Genomic DNA, 21,247 nt, shown 5'->3' with positions numbered 1-21,247 from the left:
GGTGAGAAGGGTGTGATGCCATGGATTCTCTCAGGTTCCTCACCTCTCACTGAAGACACCTAAATGGGAAAGATAAGAAGCCCTGCATCCCTCTCTCTCTCTCTCACACACACATACACACACACACACACACACACACTACCCTTCTTGCAGATGCTGACCCGTGTAGGAAGGTGCCTACTCTGTCTGTTTCACTCAATCTCCTGCTTTGGGAGCCACCTCTTCCCAATGGTGGTTGCTGATTTCACAGAAATTTGGGTGACAGATTTATTCTTAAGCTTCAATCGAAAGAGAAAAATATGCGTCATAATTTATCTCCTTTCAACATAAATTTGAGGGGCCTTTAGAAAGTTTGTGGGAATCACATCTTACAAAAAAAAACTGCATGAATTCCAAAATGTTTTGCACCAAAATAAGTCTTCATTTTCATTCTATTTTCTGCAAATATGCGAAGCACCCTCAATGTTGTACTATGCCTATGACAGAAAGAAGACAGAAGAACTGTGCATTCTTAAATTCTAGAACAGCATTAATACAAAGAAGAAAGTTTTTGATGAAACACGGCTAGTTTCTATAAGACAAAATGCTAGTATCTAAGCATGTCTAAGAAAGCAACATGGAGCAGCTCTCCACTCTTGGGCTGTAGCACATCAGGTCAAGTTCTTATTGAACCTCAAACTAGGTACCATTTACAAGAGGAGCCCATGACTCAGAGGACAACGATTTGAGGACAAGAAAAGGAGACCATTTACTTAGGATATAGACAGGGAGGTAACAGGCTGGTGACTCCACGGTCAGTCTCTCCACCAAAGTGAGTCAGGGTTTATAGAAGGAAACACGAATCTATCTACCTGACTACAGTCATGAAAGAAGCATGAAGGGACGTTTTGGGGAGGGCCCTTGTTAGACTTGGTCCAGGTTCTGTCTCCACAAGAGAAAATTTGAGGACATAATGTATAAAAATGAGCAGAGAAACTAGATGTATTAAAAAGGGGGGGAGGGGCATATACTCTAAGAGGGAGTATATGCAACCTCAAGGAAGAGTGACACCCTTAACAGTTTGGGGTCATCTTTTGTAGGATGGATAGAGGGTGGTGTCTGACTCATAGCTTAATTGAATGTTTAAAGGAAGGATGGAGTGGGGGTTAGGGCAGGGAAATGCCCTTTTACTGGAAATCTTAGAGTGCTATAGCATCAGGTGTATGATAGAAGTGGGTGTGCCAGGCTTGGTAATTTTATTATAATGACCTCGCTGGACCCCAGCCTGTGTTAATAATGGGTATTTCCAACTGATGCAGGCTCTTAAGCAGTGAAACTCAGCAGGGCAGGAGTTTGGGAGAGCACTGGGGGCTGTGTGTCACATGTAGGTACAAAGCAGGAATGGGGTCTGGGCAGCGCCCTGGGGGCTGTGTGTCACATGTGGGTACACTGCAGGGCTGGGGTCTGGGCAGGGCACTGGGGGCTGTGTGTCACATGTGGGTACACTGCAGGGCTGGGGTCTGGGCAGGGCACTGGGGGCTGTGTCACATGTAGCTATACTGCAGGGCTGGGTCTGGGCAGGGCACTGGGGGCTGTGTCACATGCAGGCACACTGTAGGTGCTGGGCAGGGCACTGGGGGCTGTGTGTCACATGCAGGCACACTGTAGGTGCTGGGCAGGGCACTGGGGGCTGTGTGTCACATGCAGGCACACTGTAGGTGCTGGGCAGGGCATTGGGGTTTGTGTGTCACATGTAGGCACACTGCAGGGCTGAGTCTGGGCAGGGCACTGGGGGCTGTGTGTCACATGTAGGCACACTGCAGGACTGGGGTCTGGGCAGGGCACTTGGGGCTGTGTGTCACATGTATGTACACTGTAGGTGCTGGGCAGGGCCCTCGGGGCTGTGTCGCATGCAGGCACATTGCACGGCTGGCAATCCTCAGGTCCCCTCTCTGCTAGCTACTTCCCTGCCTATACCAGGGGGTGAGGACTCTTAGCTATTCCATCACTAGCTTCTTATCTTATGAGCAGGTGTCCCAGTCCTTGACAACCACTGCGTCAGGGTCTAGGCTTCAAACCAAATCATGAAGCAAAGTGTAGTCAGACCCAGGTCACTCAAGACCTCTTAACCCTCAGAATGGGTATAAACTGAGACACATCTGCGGCTCCTGATGGGATCTTCCTTCCCTAACAGTCAAAGGGCTCTGGCCATGTTCTCCAGGCGTCCCTTGTGCTGCCATTCCCACGGTTCCTTCTACCTTCACCACTCATTATTCATGTTTTGTCACTACTCCAAAGATGATGGCTAAAATAATGGTGAAAGTGCAAAATTAAATGATATCACTAAGCAATAGACAGAAGAGATCTTAAAACAAACAAACAAAAAAAAAGTAAAACTGGGTGGGCGCTGTGGCTCAGCAGGTTAGGCTGACACTGGCGACGCTGGCGTCCCATAACAGAAAGCTGGGTAGAGTCCCAGCTGCTCAGCTTCTGATCCAGCTTTGTGCTAACTCACCTGGGAAGGCAGCGGACGATGGCCCAGTGCTTGGTCCCCTGCCACCCAGGTGGGAGACTTTTATGGAGTTTCTGGCTCCTGGCTTTGGCCCTGCCCAAACATAGTTGCGGTGGACATTTCATGAGTGAATGAGCCAACAGACAATCTCTCTCTTTCTCTCTCTCTCTCCTTCTCTCTCTCTCTCTCCTTCTCTCTGATGCTCTGCCTTTAAAATAAACAAAATCTTAAATTTAAAAAAAATAATAACCATAGAAATAAGAAATTAAGAGATTAAGGGATGTCATAGGAACCAAGAGCCAAAAGATGGTACAGAGAGTGGGAATAGTTCATGGTGGAAAGCACACCAAGGATGCCGACTGAGACACAAACACCTTGTGGTTAGCTTTGGGGATATTACTGGTGGTTTTGACAAAATGATGAGGTTGGTGGAAGGCTCAATAGGAGGTGAACATTTGAGGCAAGACTTCATCCATTGCATTTCAGTTTTCTATTGACACATTAATCTCCTTTAAGAGACTGTCAGTGCCCCCAGCTCATTGCCTTTGCCTCACATCTGTCTCCCTGGGGAAGCCCACATATCCCCTCACAGCAGAAGCAGAGTGACGGAACAGGAAGTGTAAAGATCTGGGGAATGAAGAAGAACTTGAATTAATACCCCATTATTACTGAAAATGTCACTAAGAATAATATAGGTCGGTATTTCATGTTCATGTAAAAATCAACACCATTGGAAAACAGCGATGATTACCACTCTCTGATGGGAAACCAATTCAATTAACGGCCACTCTTTCCCGACAGAGAAAGTCATTATTGAAATTTCACATACATTATTACATTCTATCATGGATATAAAAGTATTTCCTCCACACTGGTGTCTTCTGCTTTGCTAACAAAGTTACTATTACATTAGTACTCTCTGGATAAATGTGCCATTCATTTGATTACATAAAACAAATATCATATCGAACTGTAATGATATTTACTGTACTGTGTGTGCTTTATAAAAACCACAAAGAAGAGGTTTTTCATACAGATTTTATGTGTAGCTGAATGGTTGTCATTCTTGGTTGGCCAAGCACATAATATTTTAATGCTCCAGATATGACAGACTTCAGACTATCCAAGTTGGAGTAAATAAAAAATATTCTTCTTTTTTCTGGAGAGTGTTACTTTCCTGCATTTGGTCTAAGTTACCATCTCAGAGAAGAATCAAGCCATGAAAATAGAAAAATAATTAATAGTGGTATTGTGTTCAGTCAGTCACCAATGAAAATATGAATTAATGATAAGCAGTAATAGACCTAGGGAATATTGATCTCCTCTGATACAGTAATTAAAAAGAGAGCTAATGCTGCATTTAAAATTCAACCTGTATTTTAAAATGCAGAATGGGAGATAAAACAAAAGTCTTCCAAGACTATCTTTCAATTCCTAGAACTGATGATCTACTGGAACACCTACAATCCGGTCAACAGAACTTTCCTATGAAAGGAGAGACACATTAAAAGATTACAACTAAATTTTGGAAATCATTTACTACCACTGACATGGATTCCTTTAGGTTTGCTCAGATGGTTTGAGAGCAGCTTACTGGAGAAGATGCTGACTGCCTTTGGCTGAAGACCTGCCTTTGGCTCATTTGATTTTTAATTTTGGGTTTTACTTGATAATGGCCAAAGATGATTTACTGTGTTGTCTCATTCTCTGCATAGTATGATGGCTGAGCTACAAATAGCCAGGAGCTATAAAAGTAGAGGAAGACAACCACGTGTAAAAAAAATCCTGTTTCTTCATTTTCTAACTATGATCTTGGGAAAACAAACCGTTCAAAGCCTCAGTTTCCTCATTTGTTAAAAAAAAAAAATGTGTTGTAGGGTTGCAGGTGATTAGAGCTACCTCCTAAGATACTGGGAGGGCATCTGACGATACCTGAGAGAGGTCTACATGAACACAGACCAGAAGAACACGTGATATGAAGAGATGAACAGTTCTCAACTCGTGCAGAGTTCCAGCCTTGTTCAAAGATAGTCCCTACTCTAGTTGGGCATTAGTATCCAGGAGGAAAGTACATGGAATGAAGTTGCCTCCTTGGTCTGTACAAACCAGCATGTACTACTGGACACCAGTGATGATGGATCTTTCAATGTCTGGACAGTGGAAAAGAATATTAGACTTGAGACCCAAAAGTTTGAGTGTAGATCCTTGTATTTCGATTTGCAAACTGAGGACTGGTGCTTGCTTAGTTTCCAAACATCTCAACTGGAAGTTTCCAGAAACTTCAACTTTACTATTTAAACTAAATTTAATTTTTTAACAATTTAAACTAAAACATAATAGTTCCTTCTAATAAATCTAAATAGTAGCAAACTAGTGTGCTCAAGATTATCAGTAAACATAACTATGGATATTGACAAAATACGTATTTGGCACCTATCTACTGATGACAGCAAATGTACAAACTTCTTAAAATATAATATCAAGGTACCACTTCATCAGTAATGTTCTTCATGAAGTTATTTTTTATCTCTTCTAAACTCAGCAAAGCCTTTATGTTAATATAAAGCCAGAATGTCTCCTATGTAGAATAAGGAGGGCTCTGGCTTGTTTGCTATAATCAATGTGTTAGACAAATGAGACAAAGTGTAAAGAAGAGCAATCACATTTTAATCGCATTGATTAATAAACTCCTGCACTGGAGATTAATTACACAACATGAAATCCAATCACCTACTGATCACTGAGCTGTGATGGGAACTGGGGGGATATGTATGTAAATGGGGATGGGTAACAGGAGACAAGGCAATGAATTCAAAAAGTCACCAGAGATAACACTGCTCTCTGCGAAAGACATGCTAGGAGGAAACCATGCAACTTGGTTCTATCTAGACAAAGAAGTCCACCCTCTACCAAAATATGCCCAGATAAACTTTTAAAAAGGTGAAAATGCAAACATTTTATACTGACTTGCTTTTCATAGAGCCTAGAAAAATAAAAGCCTTAGTTAATTTATGAATGAGGTCTCCATAAACAAGCACAATGAACAGTATTTCTCCGTCCCATTGACGATGTGTTGTGAGCAGGGTCTAGCGGTCTGGCTCCCTTAGGAAGTCCCAGTCAGAAAATAGAGAAATGTCTCAAAAGGTACAGTCTCTACAGAATACTATACAGCAGTAAAAAAAAAAAAAAATGAAATCCGGTCATTTGCAACAAAATGGAGGAATCTGGAAAACATCATGCTGAGTGAAATAAGCCAGTCCCAAAGGGACAAATATCATATGTTCTCCCTGATATGTGACAACTAACTGAGCACCTAAAAGGAAACCTGTAGAAGTGAAATGGACACTATGAGAAACAGTGACTTGATCAGCCCTTGTCCTGACTGTCGAGGAACAACTTACTACTTTATTCCTTTTAGTATCTTTTTGTTCTACTTAATACTATTGGTTGAACTCTTTAATTAACATACAATTATTCTTAGGTATTTAAATCTGAAAAGTGATCCCTGTTAAATATAAGAGTGGGAATAAGAAAGGGAATAGATGTACAGTTCGGCACATGCTCACTCGGACTTAGCCCTAATGGTTGAGCTAGAAATGTGCCAGGGGATTCCAATTCAATCCCACCAAGGTAGCATGTACGAATGCCATCTTACTTGTTAAAGTGATCAGTTTAAGTTCATAATTGATAAAAAGATTGGATTAAGTGTCAAGGGGACTACATAAATAAGACCAGTGTCTGCAAATAATTGATAGAATTAAAAAGGAGAGAATGATCCTTCATGGGAAGTAGGATACACAGCAGACTCATAGAATGGCAAATGCCCTAAACAGCACTCTGGTCTCAGAATCAGCCCTTAAGGCATTCGGATCTGACTAAAAAGCCCATGAGAGTATTTCAGGCATGAAAAGCCAACACACTCTGGAAAAAAAAAAAAAAAAAAAAAAAACAACTAAATGAAAGATTTGTGTGAGTGAGATCCCAGCAGCAGGAAGAATGGGCCAAAGAAGGCAGTACCTTTCTCTGAAGGGGGGAGAGAACTTCCACTTTGAATATGGCCTTGTCTAAATAAGATCAAAGCTGGTGAACTCAAAAGGCTTCCATAGCCTTGGCAGCTCATGACAAGAGCCTCAGGTGATTACTGATGTCATAAATAAGTGTCAATTGTCAAATCAACAACGGGAGTCACTGTGCACCTGCTCCCCATGTAGGACCTCTGTCCTTTATGTGTTGTACTATGCAAATTAATGGTAAAACTACTACCCAAACAGTACTCTATACTTTGTGTGTCTTTGTGGGTGCAGTCTTTTGAAATCTTTACTTGGTATATACTAAGTTGATCTTCTGTATATAAAGATAATTGAAAATGGCTTTTGATATGAATGGGATGGGAGAGGGAGTGGGAGATGGGATGGTTGTGGGTGGGAGGGAGGTTATGGGGGAGAAAAGCTGCTATAATTCAAAAGTTGTACTTTGGAAATTTACATTTATTAAATAAAAGTTTTAAAAAAAGAATATGAGTTAAATAGTCACAAGGAATTATTAAAAAAAAAAAAAAGGTACAGGCTCTCTACTGTTCTTCAAGCCAGGAAGTGTATCATGCCAGTTTTGGTCTTCAAAATGCAGGCTGTCTACTTGCCCCAGGGTCCTCGGTGTAGCACAGCTTTTGGCACAGTGCTGATCCACGTAGGAATCAAAGGGGGCGGAGGTGAAGTCCCAGGCAAACCGAAGCAATCGCAGCAGTGTGGCTCTGCATCTCAGCAGCTTCTGGTTCACTCACTGCTAACCTCAGTCCCCTGTGTCACTCCCTTATGTCATTCTGCAAGTAAACTGGTTTCTTCCTTCAGCTGTGTCAGTTGCACACGTGAAATCCCTCCACTGCTGGGTATTTATTCACTTTGCTTTTGCTAGGTCCTGAGAGTCAGGCGGATTATTCTGTCTTGTTACCCCCATTACAAGGAAAAGGGGGAGGGATCCAGGCTGAGTAACCAGGATTCCCCCAATAAACACTTCAACAGGAACTTGAGATTTTGCTGGGGGCCAGCACTGTGGCACAGTAGGTTAATCCTCTGCCTGCAGCGCTGGCATCCCACATGGGCACCGGTTCTAGTCTCGGCTGCCCCTCTTCCAATCCAGCTCTCTGCTATGGTCTGGGAAAGCAATGGAGGATGGTTCAGGTCCTTGGGCCCCTGCACCCACATGGGAGACCAGGAAGAAGCTCCTGGCTCCTGGCTTCGGATTGGTGCAGCTCCAGTGGTTGCAGCCATCTAGGGAGTGAACCAGCAAAAGGATGACTTTCTCTCTGTCTCTTCCTCTGCCTGTAACTCTACCTCTCAAATAAACAAATTTTTAAAAAAAAAGTAATTTTGCTGAAAGCAACGCCAGTGCGAGTGAAACACATCCAAATGTTTTATAGTCACATAATTCTCGTTGCAATTGCCCTAAAAATTTTGGCAGCCTTCACTTTTGTTTCTTTCCTATAGCTGAGAGAACCCATCTACTATTTCTGATATAGTCTCTTCTCTTGAAGCTGACCATTTCAACTACCTGGTTTGTTGTTTTAGAATCACTTAAGGAAATTTTTCTTTAAAAAGAGACTGCTTCCACAATTCCAGTGCTATCTCTTTTTTATGTTTATTTTATTTATTTGAAGGGGGGTGGAGGGAGAGATTGATTTTTTTCTGTCTGCTGGGTCACTCCCCAAATATTCACAATGGCTGGGATAGGTCAGCCAAAGCCTGTCAGAAACTCCCCTGGGGTCTCCTACATGGGTTGCAGGTATCCAAACATTTGAGCCACCCTTTGCTTGCCTACCAGAATGCACATTGCCAGGAAGTTGGATAGGAAACAGAGGTGAGACTCAGTCCTAGGCAATCACAGAGGTGAGACTCAGTCCTAGGCAATCACAGAAGTGAGACTCAGTCCTAGGTAATCACAGAGGTGAGACTCAGTCCTAGGCAATCACAGAGGTGAGACTCAGTCCTAGGCAATCTGATACAAGACGTGAGCATCCCAACCGGTATCTTCAACTGTTGTACTGCAACACCCACCCATAAAGTACTTGTTTTTAATTGTATATATTTATGGAGTACAATTTGATGTTTTGACACCTGAATATATTGTAGAATCATTATATCAAACTAATTATAATAATTATATTTTTTTGTTGAGGACATTTAAAATCTACTCTCATCAACTTTCAAGTATATATTACATTCTTATTAACTATAGTCACCATACTTTACAAACAGATATACAGAACTTAATTTTCATCAGTTATTTTTTTCATGCTAAAGGAAAGATCCCCTCCAAAGTATCACTGATCTATAAGAAAGATCTAGTTAGAGTTCTTTAGTTAACACAGATGTGCACTCACTGGTATGCTGATAAACCGCAGAAATGCAGCCAACCAAGTAATTCCGTAACTGAACAGGGACTTATTCATAACAGTTCTAATACTGACAAATAACTAATATATAAAATTATTTATTTTGTATACATAAGATTATCCAATTGAACAATCTGGAAGCTCTTGGAAATAATTCATGGTCTGTAGATGGGTATCCTTATGGAAATGCTGAGGGAAAAAAGGGGTACTGCGGCAAATTCTGAAAAAGCTGAGTGCTATGGTTCAAATACCTGTCCCCTCCTCAACTCATGCTGACATTGAATTACCACTGCAACAACAGAAAAGGTGGACGTTGGGGAGGTGATTAGGCCACGAGGGTGCCAATCTCATCGGTGGGGTTGGTGCTGCTACGAGGTGAGAGTTTGGCCCTCTCTTGCTCTCTCTCACCATCCTTTGCCCTTCCAACGTGAGATGCTTTCCGTCAATTATGACCCAATAAGAAGGCCGTAAGCTGACATCAGCACCTTCATAGTGGGCCTCCCAGATTCCAGAACTCTGAGGCAAAGGCCAGGCACCTGGCCTACGGTGAAGTTTCCCCTCAGGACACAGGGCCTCCTACATCAGAGCACCTGGTTAAGTCTCAGCTCCTCCATTCCTCACTTAGTGTCCTGTTAATGTGCACCCTGTAACGCAGCAGGTGATGGCACAGGTATGTGAGTCCCTGCAACCCACTTGGGAGACTGAGCTAAGTTCCTGGCTCCTGGTTTTAGCTTGGCCCAGGCTTGGCTATTGGGGGTATTTTGGGAGTGAACCAATGGATGGAATCAATATGTCTGTCTCTGTCTCTTTCTCTCTGTCTCTCTCTCTCTGTAACTCTGACTTTCAAAAAATAAAATCTTTAAAAACATTCAAGATATTTAAAATTATTAACCAGTAAATTTCTGTTCATTATAAATTACCTAGTGTGTGGCATTCTGTTACAGCAACACAAAGCAATGTTTCACCAGTGTGAAAAATGTATTTGATAAGCAGCACACAATCACCTTCTATTTAAAAGAAACACTTTCATTGTTAACAAAGGAACATTTGTTTTAAAACTGCTTTCATTTTCATGGCTATGATTCCTGGGATCATAATCATATACTCTAAGACCATGGGGTGCATTGTGAATTTAACCGCTAAAACAACATTTTCTCTTTAACCATGGGATTCTTAAGAGGTAATGGAGACTTGGAGAGGTTATATGACATGGTCCACATCTCCTGACACTAAATCCTGCTCTTTTACATTGGTTCCAGGAATTTTTATCCATCCGGGTGCTCCATGAAGAAGGGCAAGACTAAGAAGAAATGTATCTGAGAAATCGTATTAAATTAAAGTGAACTAAATCGTCAAAGTAACTTAGGGTGTGGAACACTGCTATACTATAAATACACAACAGAGATTGATAAAAACAGACTGAGGGAGAAAAGGACCCTTAAAGGTGACCTCCTGGGTCACTGTAGAAAGGCACAGTAGGTTAAGCCACAGCCTGGGATTCCATATGGCATTCCATAGGGGTGCCAGTTTGAGTCCTGGCTGCTCCACTTCAGATCCAGCTTCCTGCAAATACACCTGGGAAATCAGTAAATGATGGCCCAGGTGCTAGGGTCCCTGTACCCAGGTAGGAGACCCAGAAGCAGCTCATGGCTCCTGGCTTCAGGGTGACCCAGCCCCAGCTGTTGCGGACATTTGGGGAGTGAACCAGCAGATGGAAGATCTCTTGGTCCCTTTTTCTTTCACTGTTAACTCAGCCTTTCAAATAAATAAATAACTCTTTCCTTTTAAAAAAGTGACCTCCTCCAATGATATTAAGTGACTATTTTAGACCAGAGGCAAAGGAATGCATGAAGAAGGAAGAAGAAACTGTGAGGAAAATTCAATTTTCTCTGCTAGAATGGACCTACTTTGAATGAAATCATGTTGGTTTCACTGAGATTATTTTTTTTCAGTGAATTTCATGGCACTGTTTGCATCCATATGAACTTCCTCAGTAGATAAAGTAAATATTGAAAGTAAAAAACAAGCTATAATACATTATTTGCTTCTTGGAGTTAGTAAATAATTCAAAGATAACAACTAGTGAAATCGAGACGTTGCTCTTTTTTAAGAACCCTGTGATCTTTGAAATAAATGTTCAGGACAATCAGGCAAAAAGAATTTAGAGAAGAGAACAGAGGAAGTTCATCTCAGATGGGGGTCAGCACTGTGGCATAGCAGGTAAAGCTGCTGCCTGCAGAGCCAGCATCCCATATGGACACCTGTTCAAGTCCCAGCTGTTCCACTTCCAATGCAGCTCCCTGCTAATGAACTTTGGAAAGTAGTAGATGATGGACCAAGTCCTTGGGCTCCTGTACCCTGGGGGAGACCAAAAGAAGCTCCTGGCCCCTTGCTTCAGATTGGACTTGCTCCAGCCATTGCAGCCATTTGGAGAGTAAACCAGCAGATGGAAGACTCTCTCTCTCTCTCTCTCTCTCTCTCTCTCTCTCTCTCTCTCTCTGTCTTTGCCTCTGCCTCTGCCTCTCTGTAACTCTTTGAAATACATAGGTCAATCTTTTAAAAATAAATAAATAAAAAGAATCTCAGAACTCCAGCAGTACTCTCTCAGATACACAAAAGACGTGACTCCATTTTCCTCAACACTCACCCTTAACATAGTGCTACCCCCCACACCTGATTCCCTTCACACAGACTCCTGTGACTACAATTCCATTGTCCACGTGGGTTTTCACCTATGAGAGCCCAGATCATGAATGAGAGCAGTAGGAATGAATCAGAGGGGAAGGATACCTGCTATTGTTTGGATGGGGTTTGCTCCCAAAGGGTCCATATGTTGGACTTGGTCTCCAATGCTGAGATATTGAGATAGTGGGAGATGGTGGGACCTTCAAGAGGTGTGACCAAATAGGAGCTGATTAGGTCATTGGAATGTTAAGTTCTTAAGGGATCCTGAGTTAGGTCTCTCAAGAGCAAATTGTATTAAAAGATATAATAACAGGCCGGCGCCGCGGCTCAATAGGCTAATCCTCCGCCTTGCAGCACCGGCACACCAGGTTCTAGTCCCGGTCGGAGCGCCGGATTCTGTTCCGGTTGCCCCTCTTCCAGGCCAGCTCTCTGCTGTGGCCAGGGAGTGCAGTGGAGGATGGCCCAAGTGCTTGGGCCCTGCACCCCATGGGAGACCAGGAGAAGCACCTGGCTCCTGCCATCGGATCAGCGCAGTGCGCCGGCATGGCGGCCATTGGAGGGTGAACCAACGGCAAAGGAAGACCTTTCTCTCTGTCTCTCTCACTGTCCACTCTGCCTGTCAAAAAAAAAAAAAAGATATAATAACAATAAGAGCAGCCTGGTCCCTACCTTCTTAGCTGGTACAGTGATCTCTCCCTCTCTTGTGTGATCCCACCACGGGGATGCTATTGCCATGATGTCCTCATAGGAGCCAAGCCAGTGCTGATGTCTTTGAACCTCCAGAACTATGAGATGAATACACCTGTGTTATTCATAAGTTGCCTGCCTTGGGTATGTCATTATAGTAATGGAATGCATGATAATATAGTACCCTCACTCTAGATGCCACAGTTCACCAAAGAGGACACAGACGACCAAAAGATGAAAACCCACTAGTAACACATAACACCATTCTGTGGAGTAGAACAGGGCAGAGCAGGAGTTTGGGAGTCAGACCTGAGTCAAACGGGACACTGTCCATTACTAGTGCTATGGCTTTGGACAAGTTACCCATCCAGTCCAGCTCTCAGTTTTATGGCCTATAATAAACAGGTGTAAGACAGGGAATAAACAAAGGTGTTCAGTATAACATTGTTTACAATTCAAAAAAATTATACAGATGATATATATTTTCATCAATATACAAGTGGACATATTTCAATTATATTGACACAGAGTGGAATGCTATGTTGCCTTAAAATGTATTTGGAGAAGAGAGAGAGTTCACAATGTAATAAACAGCAAAAATAATTGCAAAAACAATGGGCTTAACATAATACCATTTATTGGCCAGTGCCGTGGCTCAATAGGCTAACCCTCCACATGTGGCGCCAGCACACTGGGTTCTAGTTCCGGTCGGGGCGCTGGATTCTGTCCCGATGTCTCCTCTTCCTGTCCAGCTCTCTGCTGTGGCCCAGGAGTGTAGTGGAAGATGGCCCAAGTGCTTGGACCCTGCACCCCATGGGAGACCAGGAGAAGCACCTGGCTCCTGGCTTCGGATCAGTGCAGTGCGCCAGCCGTGGCAGCCATTGGAGGGTGAATCAATGGGAAAAGGAAGACCTTTCTCTCTGTCTCTCTCTCTCTCTCACTGTCCACTCTGCCTGTCAAAAAATTTAAAAAAAAAAACATAATACCATTTATTGAGAGGGCAGCAAGATGGCAGAATAGGGAGGAGCTTACTGCTCTAGTTGAGGGGAAGATAGATTTAAAAATGTGGAGAGAGTGCAATCTCAGGGAAGAGTTAGAGAGAAAACAGCGGAGGAAACTCCATGCAAATTAGAAGGACACGGTGGACCTCCGTGGAGGGTGTAGATGTGCACAACTCAGGACCACAGCAGTTGAGAGCCTCGCACCAGCTTTGGAGAGTGAAGCGAGACCAGACTGCAGCAGCCCATGCCACTGGCAATAAAGCTGCGGGAAGAGCCTGGCATGAGTCTGACTTAGAGCCTTGTTCAGGACAGTGCACCTGCCAATCTAAAGAAGAAAAAACGGGGGCATGTTTCTCTCACCTGGGACCCGTGTCCTGTAACTGGCTGAGAGAAGGAACCATTTTGGACATACCTAAAGCTGTGCTGACTTGTGCCTGCACACCCAGCAACCAGCAAGAGGAAATGCCTGAGTCTGGCTGGGAAAATTAACAGGGTACTGGGTGCTAATGATTGTGGGAGCCTTGTGTGATGGACTGTGGAAACACTATGGCTGGGTTTGAGGGTACAGGGTGTGGCTGAGTCTTTGGGCAGCTCCACACGCTCAAGGCTCCCTGATTCCCTGGTGAGGGACATTTCTGCAGGATCTGTGCTCACTCCGAGGACTGCACAGATCCTTTGTGTGGTTCTTATGGCAGCATGGATGAATATTTTACCTCCTGGGGATAGCACCCAGGCATTGGTCTCCTTGGAGGAGAGGAGTTGAGTGTGAGACTACACTAACAGAGCTAAACAAACCTCCCATCTGATTTTAAAAAAAGAAACAGAGTTACCATACCCAATTTGGGAGTCACCTTCGACACTCCTCTCGCCCTGGAGTACTGAACAGAGCTCCCTGGCCACACCCAGCACACAGGGTATTTATTGAAAGCACAGATACTCCACTCATCCACAAAGGAATAGTCCAAAGAGAAAAGCCATAACAGGGAAAAAAAATAAACCAGCAAGTATCTCCACAAACACCTAAAAATAAATGCAGCAATTCAAAAACAAGAATACGGAAGTCAGTGTGATGCCTTCAAAGGAATACAACAACACTTCAATACTAGAATGTGAAAGAGATTGAAGAAATGCCAGAAACAAAATTCAAAAATTGATCATAGGATTCCTTAGAAGTAATCAGAAGCAAATCAATGAATTAATGAAATCCATACATGACATGAAAGAAAACTTCCTCATGAAATTGAGATTTTAAACAGAAATCAAAATGAAATATTGTGGGGCTGGTGCTGTTGTGTAGTGGGTAAAACCACTGCTGGCAGTGCCAGGTTGAGTCTTGGCTGTTCCACTTCCAATCCAGCACTCTGCTGTGTCCTGGGAAAGCAGTGAAAGTTGGCCCAAGTCCTTGGGCCCCTGTAACCACATAGGAGACCCAGAAGAAGCTCCTGGCTCATAGCTTTGGAACAACTAAGCTCTGGCCATTGCGGCTATTTAGGGAGTGAACCAGCGGATGGAAGACTTTCTCTCTTTCTCTCTCTTTCTTTCTTTCTCTCTCCCTCTGCCTCTCTGTAGCTCTCCACTTTTCAAATAAACAAATAAAACATTAGAAAACCGAAATATTAGAAATAAAGACTTCAATAGAACAAATAAAAAATGTAGTGGAAAGCTTTAACAACAGAATCAGTGAGGCAGAGCAAAGAATATATAAACTAGAAGACAAATCTCTGGAAATTTTACAGTCAGACCAAGAAAAAAAAAGAAGTAATTAGAAAATTAAAAACACAGTGTTAGAGATCTATGGAATACTATCAAACAACCAACATACAGGTCTTTGGAGTTCCTTAAGGCATGGAAAGAGAGAGTGGATTAGAAGGTATTTTTAGTGAAATGATAACATAAAACTTCCCTAATCTTTAGAAAGAAAGGGATATCCAAGTACAGGAAGTGCACAGAACTCCTAATAGACATGACCAGAAAAGATCTTCACCATGACACTTTGCAGTCAAACTCTCCACAATAAAACATATAGAAAAAATTCTAATGTGTATGAGAGAAATGCCAGATTACTTTCAAAGGATCTCCAACTAGACCCACAGCAGACTTCTCACCAAAAACTCTAGAATAAGAGAGAATGGCAAGATATACTGCAAGTCTTAAGAGAAAAAAACTGTCAACCCAGAATACTGAATGCTGCAAAGCTCGCATTTATGAATGAAGGTGAATTGAAGACCTTCCATAACAAATAGAAATTGAAAGAAATTGTCACCACTCATCCAGCCTTACAAAAGGTGCTTAAGGATGTGCTACACACAGAAACACAGCAACATGGTCACCACTATGAAAGAAGCTGAAGACAGAAAATCTCCCAGTAAAAGTATAAAGGAAATCCAAAGTAAACGATGTGAATATTTATGGAAACACAACAGGGCCAAGCCATTATTTATTAATAGTCACCTTGAATGTAAATGGTCTCAACTCTCCAGATCATCATCTCTGACCACAGTAGAATGAAGCTGCAAATCAACTCAACACTCTCCAGAACACATGCAAACAGATGGAAACTGAACAACATGCTACTAAGTGGGTCATGGAATAAATCAAGAGAAATCAAAACACTGTTGAGGAATAGTTTTTTATACTATTTGTTGAACTCTTTACTTAGTATAGAATTATTCTTCTATTTATAAAGTTAACTGAAAATAGATATTAGTAAAAAACAAGAGTGGGAATAGTAGAGGGAGGCAAAAGAAGGGTGGGAGTGAGGGTGGGAGGGTGAGTATGGCGGGAAGAAGCACTCTATGTTCCTAAAGTTGTATTTATGGAATGCAAGAAGTTTGTGTACCTTAAATAAAAGAGTTCAAAGGGAATAAAATTCTAAATAAAATACAAACTAATAAGAATTAAAAATAATATTTTAAGGATTTGTGTGTTTATATATGTATGTATTTACTTGTTTGGAAGGCAGAGTTACACAGAGAGGGAGAGATAGAGACAGATCTTCCATCTGTGGATTCACTCCACAAATAGCTGTAACATCCAGACTGGGCCAGGTCAAAGCCCGGAGCTTCCATCCAGGTCTTCCACATGGGTGCAGGGACCCAAGCACCAGGGCCATCTTCCACTGCTTTCCCAGGCGCATCAGCAGGGAGCTGGATTGGAAGTGGTAAACAGCATCTCAAATAAGCATCCATATGGGACATCCACATATCATATGGTGGCTAAACATGCTGTGACACGATGCTGGCCCCACCAATTTTAAAATCTACCTTTGTATAGCTGTGAAAATTTCTAGTAGTTCATATATCAAATTGTGTGCAGTTACTGATATTAGATGCACAGTCTTCACTTAAAATGTGTATGCCTATGTATTATTTGAACTTTTCAAATAAAATTTAGAAGTAATTGTTTTAAAAATAAAATCAGGAGCCAGCACTGTGGTATGGCAGGTTAAGCCACTGTCTGCAGTGCCTGCATCTCCTATGGGCACCAGTTCAAGTTCTGGCTTCTCCACTTCTGATCCAGCTCTCTGCCTAGTAAAGCAACAGAAGATGGTCCAAGTGCTTGAGACCTTGCACCCACATGAGAAACCTGGATGAAGCTCCTGGCTCCTTGCTTCAGTCTGGCCCTGCCCTGGCCATTAAAGCCATTTGGCGAGTGAACCAGTGGATGGAAGACTTTCTCTCTCTTTCTCTCTCTCTCTTTCTACCTCTCTATAACTCTGACTTTCAAATACCTAAATAAATCTTTAAAAAAATAAAATCAGGGGCCGGCACTGTGGTGCAGTGGGTTAACGCCCTGGCCTGAAGCGCCGGCATCCCACATGGGCACCGATTCTAGTCCTGGCTGCTCCTCTTCCAATCCAGCTCTCTGCTATGGCCTAGGAAAGCAGTACAAGATGGCCCAAGTGCTTGGACCCCTGCGCCCATGTTGGAGACCCAGAAGAAGCTCCTGGCTCCTGGCTTCAGATCGGCGCAGCTCTGGCCATTGCAGCCATCTGGGGAGTGAACCATCAGATGGAAGACCTCTCTCTTTCTGCCTCTCCTCTCTCTGTGTAACTCTGACTTTCAGATAAATAAATAAATCGTTAAAAAATAAAATAAAATAAAGTTTAAGACAGGATCATATAATGTTTAATACTCAGATTTTAAAAGATAATACATAGGCCAGCGCCACGACTCACTAGGCTAATCCTCCGCCTTGCGGCGCCGGCACACCGGGTTCTAGTCCCGGTCGGGGCACCGGATTCTGTCCCGGTTGCCCCTCTTCCAGGCCAGCTCTCTGCTGTGGCCAGGGAGTGCAGTGGAGGATGGCCCAAGTGCTTGGGCCCTGCACCCCATGGGAGACCAGGAGAAGCACCTGGCTCCTGCCTTCAGATCAGCGCGGTGTGCCAGCCGCAGCGCGCCAGCCACGGCGGCCATTGGAGGGTGAACCAACGGCAAAAGGAAGACCTTTCTCTCTGTCTCTCTCTCTCTCACTGTCCTCTCTGACAAAAAAAATAAATAAATAAAAAATAAAAAAATAAAAATAAAAACAAACAAACAAAAGATAATACATGGCCAATGTGTACAAAGTTTTATTTAGGGGAATGAGTTTGGGTTTTGCATTTAACAGCATGACTGTAGCTAACAATAATGCATGCATACTTCAAAACAGGAAAGGATTTTGAACATTCTCCCCATGAAGAAATAAATGTTAAGCTGACGGATATGCCAGTTACTTTTATTTGATCATTATACAATGTATACATGTATCAAAATACTATGTTGTACCTCATAAATATGGATAATTATTATGTGTCAGAAACGGGGCGGGTATTTGTCACAGCACCTAACACCATTTGAGCACCCACATTCCGTATCAGAGTGCCTGGGTTCAAGTCCTGGCTCCACTCCCAATTCCAACTCCCTGCTAATGTACGCACCATTAGGCAGCAGGTAAGGATGCAAATATCTGGTTTCCTGCCACCAATGTGGGAGACTCGTACTGAGATCCGGGCTCCTGGCCTCTACCCAGCTGTGGTGGTTGTGGGCATTTAGAAGATTCTCCCTCTCTCTCTCTCTCTCTCTCTCTCTTTCTCTCTGTCTTTTAAGCAAATTAGTAAATATTCAGGTTGCTTTTAAATAGAACAGTACTTTACAAAATAAAATAATACATTTAGCCTAGTATCTGACAGATGGTAAGCGCTCAGAAGACATTAAATACTATTAACATTGAAAGCATTGTAGCCACGTGAAAATTATTTGTATTCCAGTTCTAAGGAGTGTCAATATCATCGCATGATTCAAAGTGAATGCGACATTTTCTAAGTCCTTGACTCTTTTTCAGTTAAAAATGAGGCAGTAATAAAAAGTCCTTTTAGAAAACAGTGTTGATCAGCCAACAAATGTGACAAACGACCTGTTCTCCTAGAGCTGCAAGGAGATGCCTCACGATGCAAGACCATGACTTCAACATCGATTACTCTGAGCTCCCTGAATATGTAACATCAATTTATTTTTACTTTTGATTTTATTCTTTTAAAGCACAGTACACTGCATTCATTGAATATTGTCCTTTCATCTTAGTTTTCCAAAGACTTCATAGGTAGGTATTGCAATAAGACAAAGCACATATACATGTGCACAGATGCACCTGCACAAACTCTCCAGTACAGAGACATCCGCACTGGCATATCTTCCAGGAGCTGAGGCAAAAGGATTCCACAGTGAAGACGCCAGAAACGCCAGGGAACGTGGTAGCATGGCACGGCTCGGGGAATCAGTGGGCCCAGGCCAGGGCAGCATCTGGTTTATAAACCCCTGGCAGCTGTTCCATGGCTTATCCTTTTCACCCTTTGAATAAAATCCCTGTCTGTCTGATCCGAAATGAATACATTCATTCATCAGTGGCATCTTTCAAATGTCAATTCAAAGACTTCTCAAATCTTAGAGGTGATGTGACCACTTAGGTGAGTCTGCCAAAAACTTTTAGACTGCTTTTTCTAGAATAATCATCAAAAATAACTAAGTCACACATACACATTTTTTTTACTTTATGGTTACAGGTTTTTATTTTACTAAATCTATACTGCCCAGATTGATCTCTGACTTCATTCACCAGATTCAGAAACGTTCTCACTGTTTTTCAAATTGTGAGTTTAAAAAAAAAAAAAAAGGTTGATTTTTTTGTTGTTTTGTCTTTTCCTAAAGTAATTAGCAGCTGTGTTTACAAAGAGCTACAAAGGTATCTTTGGAGTGCATTTCCTTACACTCGCCTGAATCCAAGTGGTACCCCCACAAGTGCCACCATGGCTGGGTGAATGCATCTCCCCTTTCCAGATGACAGGGCACACACCCTTGTGATTGCTGCTCCCCAGCACCCCCAAACACCATGCCTGGGCAGCCAGGCTGATGTGAGGGCCCATTAAGGGCTTAACCAGTGAATCTCGTGATTTCTCCACAGAGCTGGTGCAATGAAACATGTTTTCCAAAAAGAAGGATAAAAGGGTAGAGGGGGAGATATGGAAAGGGGAGGGAATATACCTATGCATTGGAGAAACCTAACAACTCCTACCTTGGCAGGTGATCAAAGATAAAGGACGGCAGTAAGTCATGTGGGTGTCATGGAATGACATGATGAAAAGGACACTTCACCTCTATGGGTCTTTTTCACAAAATCTACAACCCCAATTAAATTATGACAACCAAAGTCAACAAACCTACACTGCGAAACATTCAACAGAATGCCTGACCAGTACTCCTCAAAACTGTCAAGGTCACAAAAAGCAATGAACAGCTGACCAGGGGAGACAGAAACTTATATATTTGTGTGGATGGCACTCTAAAACAGAAAAGGGACACTAGCCAAAAACCCAGTGAGGTCCAAAGAAAGCCCAGAATTTAGTTGATAATAACACACCAATGTAGGTTTCTTAGATTTTACAAATGGTCATGTAAGATATTAAGAGAGGGTAAATTGTGTATGGGGTAACTCTCTATATCTCTTTGAAACTTTTCTATAAATACAAAATTATTCCAAAATAATATACTGAGTTAAAAATAGTAATATTTGGATCTATAGTTTCTTAGCGTGTCTATCAGTTCATCTAAGAAGGATCAATGTGAGGCCTACGCTGAGGGTTAAGCCGCTGTCTACAGCATCAACATCCCTTAGGAGTGGCAGTTCAAGTCCCGGCCACTCTACTTTCAATCCACCTCCCTGCTAATGTGCAGAAAGGAGTGTAAGATGGCCCAAGTCCTTGGGCCCCTGCCACCCACATGGAAGATGCGGAAACAGCTTCTGGCTCCTGGCTTTGGACTGGTCAATCCTGGCCATTACAGTCATTTGGGAAATGAACCACAAGATGGAAAGTGTGTGTGTGTGTGTGTGTGTGTCCTTCTCTCTCTCCCTGTAACTCTGCCTTTCAAATTAATAAATAAAATAAAACTTTTTAAAAAAAGAAAATACAAGCCTTGCAAGTAACAACAAGAGTTGGGATGCAACTGCCAATGTGAGGCCTACGCTGAGGGTTAAGCCGCTGTCTACAGCATCAACATCCCTTAGGAGTGGCAGTTCAAGTCCCGGCCACTCTACTTTCAATCCACCTCCCTGCTAATGTGCAGAAAGGAGTGTAAGATGGCCCAAGTCCTTGGGCCCCTGCCACCCACATGGAAGATGCGGAAACAGCTTCTGGCTCCTGGCTTTGGACTGGTCAATCCTGGCCATTACAGTCATTTGGGAAATGAACCACAAGATGGAAAGTGTGTGTGTGTGTGTGTGTGTCCTTCTCTCTCTCCCTGTAACTCTGCCTTTCAAATTAATAAATAAAATAAAACTTTTTAAAAAAAGAAAATACAAGCCTTGCAAGTAACAACAAGAGTTGGGATGCAACTGCCAATGTTGAATCCCACCTATGTCACCTATAGACTGCACGACTTTGGATTAAATTTACTCATCGTGGTTCAGGCATGTGGTGCAGTAGTTAGGACACCATTTGGGACAACCACATCATAAAACAGA

Source organism: Oryctolagus cuniculus, chromosome 8 (assembly GCF_964237555.1).
Source record: "Oryctolagus cuniculus chromosome 8, mOryCun1.1, whole genome shotgun sequence".
Classification (NCBI taxonomy): domain Eukaryota; kingdom Metazoa; phylum Chordata; class Mammalia; order Lagomorpha; family Leporidae; genus Oryctolagus; species Oryctolagus cuniculus.
The sequence above is the reverse complement of the archived record's forward strand: the minus strand, read 5'-3'. Positions refer to the sequence as shown.